We start from the raw sequence: 10,332 nt of genomic DNA on the forward strand, positions 1-10,332 counted from the left end.
TGCTAGTGACATCAGCTGGAGTTGTTGCTGTACTAGCCTTGATCTTAATTAAAAGCATGTTGAAATAAAAATTTCCTCAGTGAACATAAAGCTGAAAGTGGTACCTCACCTCCTCCACTTTCTAGCTAGGTGTGCTGCAGCGTTCCACAGCTTTTCCGCCCTTCCCAGAGTGGCTGTGTTCATTTTGAGCTGCCTGAAAGGGTATAAAATGCAGTCGGTGCAATTATAAGAAGCATAAAGTAATCTAAACTGCAGTCATTTGCCCACAATATAAGCAAATGTTTAACTCGTTTACTGCGTTAGGACAATGCTGAATAAAAGTTTCGTTACTTGATGCCAATATGCCCATAAATGTGTTTTGTTTGTAGCCCAAAATGTTCCAAACTCTGACTGGGAGAAGAAGGTAACCGAATACTTCAAGGAAAAATTAAAAGAAAATAATGCTACTAACTGGGTAAGATTGTTTTATTCTTTTAGAGTTTCAATAGAGTTTACATGAAATGTTAAGTTTCATTCCTTTTACCTCTTCGTTATTGCAGTGACATGTTTTTGCAAAGCTGTTCTTTTTCCTGATGAGTACGCTTCCACATGTTAGGCCTAGGCTTTGTGATACGTAATTTACATCTCGGTTGCTTTCATCTGTGTGTAAGGCAAAGGAGTAAAATCCCGACTGAAACCGGAGAAACCGATCCACTTGGCTTCAGTGCACTGTTGTGGCCCGGGCCGTAACTGCTGGTGGCTGCCGGTTTGTAGTACAAGCCAGTAGATGGCAGGAGCCGACAAGTACTGTCATTTTTGAAAGCGTTAATGCCTGCCCTGGCTGCTGTGGAGCTGCAGTGTTCGTACACGCCAAGTTTCTGAACTGCTGTTTATAAACCCCTTCTCTCATCATCTTTTATCGTGGTGCTGCGAACTTTGTGTGGGGTGAATAAATAGCTGCTTGGGCTGCTTCAGGTTTTAGGAAAAACTACTGTCTGCTAAAACTGCCTTATTGGTCTGGATCAGGCCTGCTTTTTGCAGTTCAGCAAGGAAGCTGTGCTTTAGGTTTAAAAATAAAGCAGCGTACTTGAGTTCAAAAGCTGATATGGTGAAAACGGCATTGTGGAACACTGCTAAATGGCTTAGAAACTTACATCAAATCTGTTCCGATCTAAAAAAAAAAGAAGGGAAATTCTTGGGTTTATTATTTCTCTGTTAGTGAGAGTATTCTGTAATTAATATTTCTGTGCAGTTTAAATTGACATGTAGGTGGCAAAATAGTGTTAAATTTACAACACTAGGAGGAATTCAAAGTGCATTTTCTTAGAGATGAGAAGCATGAGGGAATGTTTGTTTGTTTGTTAAAATGATGTTTCCTGTAGGGCTGCTTCTGGGTTTTGTTGTGTTTTAATGTTGGATGTGGGGGATTTTCAACAGAGTTTATCTTCAAATTCAGAAAACTGTTGTTATTGCAAGTCACATTATTTAAAGTTACACCACATGCCTCTGCATTGATTATTTTTTTTTCCCCTTCTGTTTTTCCATTGTCATGTAAACATAGGTCCAATGTGGACTTGGACATTAACACACAGGTTTCCCACAGGCTTTTGTTACAAGAAATTGTGCATGCAATTGCTATGGTACCACTGGTACATAACAGTAGGAATAAGATAAGTAATACATTCTATTTAATACTGCAGCAGCATTAATTCCCAGTTTAAGAGTTAGTTTCAAATGTTTTCATATGTTTTCAATGACTGAAATGCATTTATTTTATAGTCCAGTATCAGGACTAAGACATGAACAGAACTGGTGGCTTTGGAACTGGAAGAATTTGGGAACTGTTAAGTCTCTGATAATTGCAACTGTTACCTGTAACAGCTATTGCAGAAACTTTTGGCACTGAGATGTGCACATTTTGTTACTGCTTGGATTAGGGCAGGCGATATACTCAGAAAATACTACATACATTACCTGATGAGGCACTGAATTGTCAGAGGCAGTTAATCCTATCAACAGCAATATGGGGGTTGAGGCAAGTAACTGAACAGTAGGATATATCAAATGATCGGGGGTAAGTTGGTGACAGCTTTTCTGTTGGTTTTGGCTTACTTCGGAGCATTTTGTAATATGTACCAGTTGTTTAGAATAAGATCTTTTTTTATAGGTTCCATCACTGAATGATGTTCCTGTACATTACCTAAAACCCAACAGTTTAGTGAAATTTCGCTGCATGGTTCAAGATATGTTTGATCCTGAGTTTTACATGGGAGTATATGAAACAGTTGACCCAAACACAAATGCACGTGTAAGTGAAATAATGATTTATTGTTTCAGTAAATGTTCATCATCTTATCCGTTCTAGTCCTCACATTTCTCTAGTTTCTGAGTTAAACCTACAGAGTCTGTACACTATTTAAAAGCAACCCTGTATGGCTCAAATGGCATAAGTAAGACATCACTTCTTACACTTCTGTTGAGGAATGGAAACTACTGAAATAGTGAAAGCTTTGGCAGTATGTCTTTGAGCACTTTTGACTGCATTGATTTTGTTGCAAGGAATTAATATTCAGGATGCTGTCAGAAACTGAATGATTGCATTGCCTTTCCCTTCTTGACAGGTTTTGCATTTTGGTAAATACAGAGATGTGGCGGAATGTGGGGTAAGTTATACAAGTTATGTGAATTTTGAGATTAAATACTAGACAGAAAGATGCAGTTTATACATGCAGTATAACTTATTTCATACTCACCAGTGAATTCCTGGAGATACTGCTCTTAGAATGCCCATGAGCCTGAGTTAAGGATACTGCTTTACAAACCCGAAATTAATTTTGTGTTTTAAGAGCAGTAGGCTTCAAGCTGTTTCTGTTGTATTTAAAATTTGTTTTGCTTGGGGGGGGGGGGGGGGAGGAATGGGGGAAGTGCTCTTAATCTTGAAACTTTCTGCTGTGGAAAACAATTTGCTTCTGGTGGAGCAGCGCAATTAGAATTAAAGTATTTGAGATACAGCCTGATTGGATTCATTGTTTCATGAATATGTAGTCTTGCATGTTTGTTATAACTTCTGGCTGAGTAACTGAATCTGTGGGATTAGTTTAAAAAAAGAAAACAACCTCTAATCAGATTTTTAACCAAACTTCTATTGGTATTCTAGCCTCAGCAGGAAATTGATTTGAACTCCTCACAAACAGTCACCTCAGAGAGACAGACTTTATACTGCGTTCCGGTGCCTGGTGAATCAGCGTGGGTGAAAGAAATATCTTTTTTTGGTTGAGCTAGTGCTCTGTTACACAAACAGTGATGTCCAACTAAATCATTAGCTTTAAGGAGATAAGTTTATTGGAAGTTTCTTTTATTTTGAGTGAATCAGGAGAGGTGGTAGGTGTAGAAAAAGTAAAAAGGAAAAATTAGTCACGTGCTATATGCAGAAAAGGGATGCAAATTAATTTAGGAGCATTGCTTTTTCATCTGTTGGGGATTTAGACTAGATTTTCATGTTTGCTTGGGAGGGTCTTGAAAATTTCTGTTAATTTCTATTTGCAAACGTTTAGAAAAAGAGAAAATTCAATTGAGCCATGGTATTCCATTGGCATTTTCTGATTAAATTAAGACACACAGAGAGATTCTCCTACAAGAACCTGTAAAGGTGCCTGGAACTGACCATGTTAAGACAGTAAGTCCTGGAAAATTGTAGTTATGTGGTTTGACCACAGTATGTCACTTTCTCAATGAGTACTTAAGACATTACAAAATGGTAAAAAGATAAGAGTTTGATGGTAAATCTATGATGATTTGATATTTCATATTTTGAGTTCAGAAAACCGCTACTTGTCAGTGGCACAGAATGCCAATGCAATTTTAAAACTAAGTTAACACAATTTTTGTAATAAAATGGTTGATAAGAGTTAATCTTTGAGTGAAGCTTAAGCAAAGTACTGCAGCAATGGAAATTTAAAGTGAGCCAGACTATTATGAAAACACAATTTCAGTGTTTTGCCCATCATGCTAAGAAAAGAAAAGGTATATTAGCTCTTTCAAAATTCATTTACAAGTGTAGTATTGCTAGTATCTTACAAGTATGTGAACGCTTTCTGTGTGTTTCTTTTCAGAGTAATAACAATAATTGTATCAGATATCCTTTGAATATTATTATAATGTCTGCTCTTCAGGGCTGAGATGTGGGAAAGAAAAAATTCTTGAGATTTTGAGTTGTACCTGACCACAAGCATGTTCTGTGGCTGTAAAGAAACCTCCTTTTTTTAGGGATTGATAATGGGATAGTACTCAGTGGTTTTTAGTTTCTGTTTTCAACAAAGCCAATGACTGCTGTACGCTTAAGCAGGTTATTCATGTATCTAAAGAGGTGACATCTAGATGACTCTTTGAATCACTGTTTTAATGTCTTGCTCAAAATAGGATCATAGCAGTTTGTTTAAGTTCGTTTGGTTTTACTTTGCTTGAGTCTGTCGTTCTCCTTAATCTGCAATTTTACGCATACATTAGTGCAAGCCAAGCACGGGTTAGTCCTTCAACTTCCTACACACCAAGTCGCCACAAGAGGAGCTATGAGGAAGATGAGGATATGGATCTACATCCATCTAAACAGAAAGAGCAACATATGGGTAATAGTAGTTACTGATAAATAGTTATTATGATATCTTTCCAGAATTTGCAAAAATTTCATTTTCAAAACCTGAAATAGTTTGAATCAGTAGTGTTGTTGCAGCCTTTGTAACTAATTTGGTAGCTTTGTTGAAGTCAGCAGTGGTTTAGATTAGAGTAGCATAGAAGAGCCTACAGTGTTGCATGTGTATTACATGACTTGATATTGTCTTCTAGAGTTAATTCCTAACGTCGGTATTTTGTGCAGCAGCACTTGTACATTGCCTTCTGTATGTAACAGCACACAAAGAATTTATAGCAGCAGGCTGAAATGTAGGGGTTCCTGTTTAATTTCCCATTCTATAGCAGATTTCATGGTAATCTGGGGAAAGCCATGTAATCTTGGCTCTCACACTGTGTGTATGGGTCTTAATTGTTTAAACTACAAGTCAGTTAGGTGCTGCTTTGCTACAAACTGTAGTATCTATCTAAAAAATGTGTTCCAGCCTTACCTTTTTTCTGACATGGTTTACTAATCCAACTTCATGAAGGAGCCAGGTTAATAGCAGACAGTTGTGGCATCCTGAAGAAAGCTATTAAACTGTTTAAGAGGATGGTATTTTGAACACTAGCAGCGTACAGGTGGTGTGCAATTCTTATGTTGTAATTGGTCTGTGAACTATTTGTTTTGATCCTCATCTGTGGAGGTGCCACTTAAACTGGCACTGGGGGTTTCTTGGAGATTTTGGCAAGTTTTCTTTTGAACAAGAGAAAGTGTTTAGTTTAAAATCGTTAGTCCTTTTAGAAAAAATAATTGTAGAAACTGTTGCTTGCTTTTATTCTATGTCTATCAGGTTCATTAGTGGAATTCACGTTTTTCCTTTTGTATTCTTACCAGGTTGCAAGGCAGTTTAGACTGTTTTGTCTTCATACTCAGACGAATCAATTGTAGAATAGATCTTTATAGCTTTGTTATTGCTTAAAATTGCAGAGATTTTTACTATAAACTCTTTTGTGGGTGCACACTTTCACCTTTAAGAAATGTCTATAGTTTTCTAGACGTGAGGTGCAGAAAAATGTTACCTTTGCAGCCCTATGGATTTTAGGGGAAAAAAATATCATTCACGCGGTTTAAACATCACATTTTGAAAATGAGATTTGTGGCCATGTTTGGGTTTCTAAAACACATAGATCTTTACCAATACTCACTCACACTTGATAATATAAAATATGCATCTGTGAGACTTTTCTATTCTAAGATTCTCTTCTGTCAAATATATTGCTTTATTAAATATTTTTGGCTGAGATGTCATGTTAAATTAGCTTAATTCTGTGTTGCTCTCTGAAGAAAGTTGTTCACTTTTGCATTTCTGTTTAAAGAGCCTACGAATCCTGTATTTTTCAGGCAGTGGAGGTGATATCCATGGGTGTGTGGAGCCAAAGAGATTAGAAACAGAAGCTTCTGCAGGTCATCATCTCATTTCTCCCAACTGCTCTCCTCCACTTGACTTAAATTTTCCATTGCCAGGAGAGAAGGGGCCAGCATGTCTTGTAAAGGTAACAGAAGTGGAGAGATGATGAGTAGTATGGCTGTAGCCTCAGTGAGGCAGACAGAATCTGAAGTTAGAATGTAAGTAGTTAGTCTTGCATTGGTTTATAGCACAGAAATTGTTTCTCGAGTCCAGTATTTTGTTTCTACAGATAATGATACTGTTTCTCTTCACTATTACGTTAACTTTTCATGAGCACGGAATTTAAATTGCTGAAATCCTTCAACAGCATTTATTAGGGTTTGCACCTTCTCACTGCACTTACTCTAAAAAAATTGTCCATTACTAGATGCTTGAGGGTATAGCTGGTATTGAGTCCTGATGTTTTGCTTTTAGAATTTGTCCTCTATAAACAAAAAAAGTTGTGATGGAACAAGCGAAAAAACCCAATACACTACAATTCTTGTATTTGAAATAGTCATTGATTCGCTAGTATGCTATATTGACTATGAAACCCCCAACACAAAATTGCAGTGCTGTTACTGTGTTGAGTGCTCTCTTATTCAGCAAATCTTGATAAATCAGATGAGAATACAGTTGTTTACATTTGTGTAGCAAAAGAATGCTAATTGGAGAAAACATCCAGTCATAGATGCTTGGTTTTCCAATGTAAGCTTACTGACACTGAGAATGAGGAGAGACCTTTTCACACAGACGGTTCTCAGTCTACATTTGAGTCTCCTGAGATTTTTTCTTTTGTCTGTGTTTGTGTGCAGTCCTGTATCTGACCCATCTGTCTCTGTATTTTAATGTTTTCTCTTTGTGGCAGGTCTATGAGAGCTGGGATACCTTCAAAGTCAATGATGTTCTGGAGGTGTACGGTATTTTGTCTGTGGACCCAGTGCTGAGCATAGTGAACAATGAAGAGAGGTAAGGCTCCCCTGCTGCATGATCCTGAAATGAAGGAAATTTTTATTTCAAGGAGCAAAATATTTTGGCTGTGCTCTTAATACAGACAGGGAAGTGTGTAAATTCATAAAAATTATGCCGAAGAGGTGAATTTCGATGTCTAAAAAAAGCTTGATGTGGAAAGTGTTAGAACCACCGTCCTGTAAACTTGGAAGGCCATGGTACTCTGGTATGTCCATACCCTTGGATACACGATGCACCTTTATTTTTGGTGGTTGTACAGTCTATAAAGCAGAAAGTGCTCCTATAGCTAAACGTTTTGTACCCTTTTATTCCTATTAAACTTTCAGTGAACGAGTGAATAGTGAACAAAGTTTTCAAATAAGCTTTAAAATTGTAAAATATCCTTTTGAAATAATTTGTAAGTCCATCAAAATTACCACTATACGTGGTTCTGAAAAATATTTTTTTTAAAAAAGTTGCATGTCTCCATGTGAAAGTGACCAAAGTTAGTAAAAATTGGGTTGATTTTGTATCATCACGTTATACTGCTGATAGAAATTTCCCATTTCTTCTGTCGTTCTGCAAGTACTTGCTTGACAAAATCCAAACTACAGAAGGATGCAAGAAATCAATTTTTAAAATAAAACTGTGGACAGATCTAACATAGGTACAGCTGATGTCGTGAACCATTGCACTTTATTCCTGTTGGCAATTTTGTTTGTTTTTCTGATAAGTACACTATCGAGAGTGCAGTGTGAATCATCTAGAGTGCCAGCTTCTTAAAAATTGCCTCAGCATGGTCAGCTGCTTTTGGTTATCATCTGTCTTGACAGCTAATCCCAGACTGACAGCTCAGTTGGTCTGTCATAGGTGGTTGGGGTTTTTTCCTGCATGTCATTCTATCAGAAATAGACAAAATGGTGGCATTTAGCAATGTTTTGCATGGAAATACAAGAAACTTCTTTTAATGGAAAGAGTGGATAGTCTGTTGGTGGACTGCTGAAGAGGGTTTGAAGTTACAAAGCCTTTCAACTTGTAAAACTGGTACAGGTTGAATAAATTAGTACAAAACTTTACTATCATCTGGTATAGTCACTTTAGGGATTTTTAGTTTCTACATAACAAAGGAAAACCACATGGAAGACATTTTTTAAGGCATCATCAGGGAGAGCAAAACTTGTGTATCCAAATCCTTAAGAGGCAATACCTTCAGGTTTGAGCAGAGGTACATTAGGATTTCTTTGCTCCTTTTTTTTCAGTCAGCCAGTGATACAGCTGTTCTGTGACAGTCTAGAAAATCTTGTTGTCAGGCTCCAGAACCCAGTGGAGTATGAAAATCCCACGTGTATACACAGAAAAATGTAATAAATCATGATCTTATTTTCTTAAAAGTTTAGACTGTTCAATACATGCTGGACAGGACAGTGTCTAACGTTTTATTTGAAGCTACATCTTACGAAACAGTGCAGCAAATAATACATGTGGTTTTGTTGGGGGGTTTGGTTTTGGGGTTTGGTTTTTGGGGCTTGGCTTTTTTTTTTTTTTTTTTTCTTCAGAAAAGTAAGATCTGATTACTTTCTGGAAATAATAGAATCCGAAATTTTTTGGTCAAGCATGCTTTGGCATTTCTGTATCATTATATAATTGTGATTCAGTATTTGTGGTGTTTATGAAAATCATAAAGAAGGTAACTTGAACAAGGGAGGCGTTACCGGGAGCTGGGAGCGGATGTTGTTTGTTCTGATGTGCTGTGTTCTTGGCCTGGTTCCAGCTGCTCTTAGTCAGATGGAGGGAAATTTGTGTGCAGTGTTTCTAAGTCCAGTTGTGCTGTGCCCTGTCCTAGGGATAGCTCAGCCCTCGACCCTATGGAGTGTATGGACACAGCAGAAGAACAGAGAGTACACAGTCCTCCAGCCTCATTAGTCCCCAGAATCCACGTGATTTTGGCACAGAAATTACAACACATTAACCCATTACTGCCTGCCTGCCTTAATGAAGAAGAGAGTAAAACCTGTGAGTATCCGAACTGGACCTCTCTCTGTGTACATGTAAATGTGCAGTTTCCTAGTACGTGTGAACAACTGTTTTGCTCGCCGACAAATGCATCAGTGGGAGGGTTTGAATTTAAATCTTGTTAAATGGAGGAAGCGTTCAACACTACAAAACTGGACAAGATGCAAGTGTTTGTGATGCTTATGCGTTTATTTTTCAAAAATAAATGTGGTTTATATGAAACTTGGTTTTGCATGCTACGTGCCCAAGGATTTTACCAAATTGTTCAGCCGTAAGATTTTATTTCTTTTCAAATGGAGTAGTGAATTGCTGGAAAATTAGATTTCCAATTTAGTGTAACAGTGAGAATAAGAAACATACCGACAACATAAAGAATTGTAATGCTGTGAAGAAAATTAGGCAATTCTATGCTATTGTTTGTGGCCTATTTGACTGTTATTTTTTCGTCACTGAATTATTGCATGCAAACCTCTATTTGATATTTATCATTTTCTTGCTTGTGTGCCTTGTATTGGTTGTCCTGAGCTGCCTACGTGTAAGGGGGAGGGAGTGTGTGTCTGCCTTTAATATAGTATGGATAAGTTATCAGTTTTAGAAATTTGGCTCCAAACTTTACAGCCTTCTGCAAATGCATTACATAATATCTAATAAAAAAATAAAAAGAAAGCATTTCCAAGGTAATGTTGAGTGACTCAGGTTATCCAAAGCCAGTAATTGTCAGTTGGAAAATGAATGTTTATTTTTCCTAGACTGCTTTGGAGTGACTTTTTCTTCATCAAACTGTAAGGGAAGGTAAGATTTATGTAGAGGGAAGAGTGTGAGGAACAGCACATTTTCTGACATTTGTTGTCTTCTGCTCTTTTGTCAGTTGTTTCTAATTTCATGTCTGAGCTGTCACCAGTGAGGGCAGAGTTGCTTGGGTTCCTCACCCACGCCCTTTTGGGAGACAGTTTGGCTGCTGAATACCTTATCTTGCATCTCATCTCTACAGTGTAAGTATTCAGATGCTTGCTGAGAATTTATATATTCATCTCTTAAAATAAATCTTCTTTTATGGAGTTCTTCACCACTTTGCAAATAAACGGCAGAAATAGCTTAAATAGTACTTATTCCAGTAGCATAGATGTGGCTCTTAGGGGGCATGGTTTTAGTGATGGTCTTGGCAGTGGTAGGCTAATGGTTGGACTTGGTGATCTTAAAGGTCTTTTCCAACCTAAATGATTCTGTGGTTCCATGATTATACTTTGGCCAGCTAGAGTTGTCCTGTCATAATAGACACAAATATTTAATTGTCTGAAATAACAGTAAGTTTTGTTAAAAGGCCAGTTTTGTG

The sequence above is a fragment of the Falco cherrug genome, chromosome 9 (genome assembly GCF_023634085.1).
Source record: "Falco cherrug isolate bFalChe1 chromosome 9, bFalChe1.pri, whole genome shotgun sequence".
NCBI classification, from domain to species: Eukaryota; Metazoa; Chordata; class Aves; order Falconiformes; family Falconidae; genus Falco; species Falco cherrug.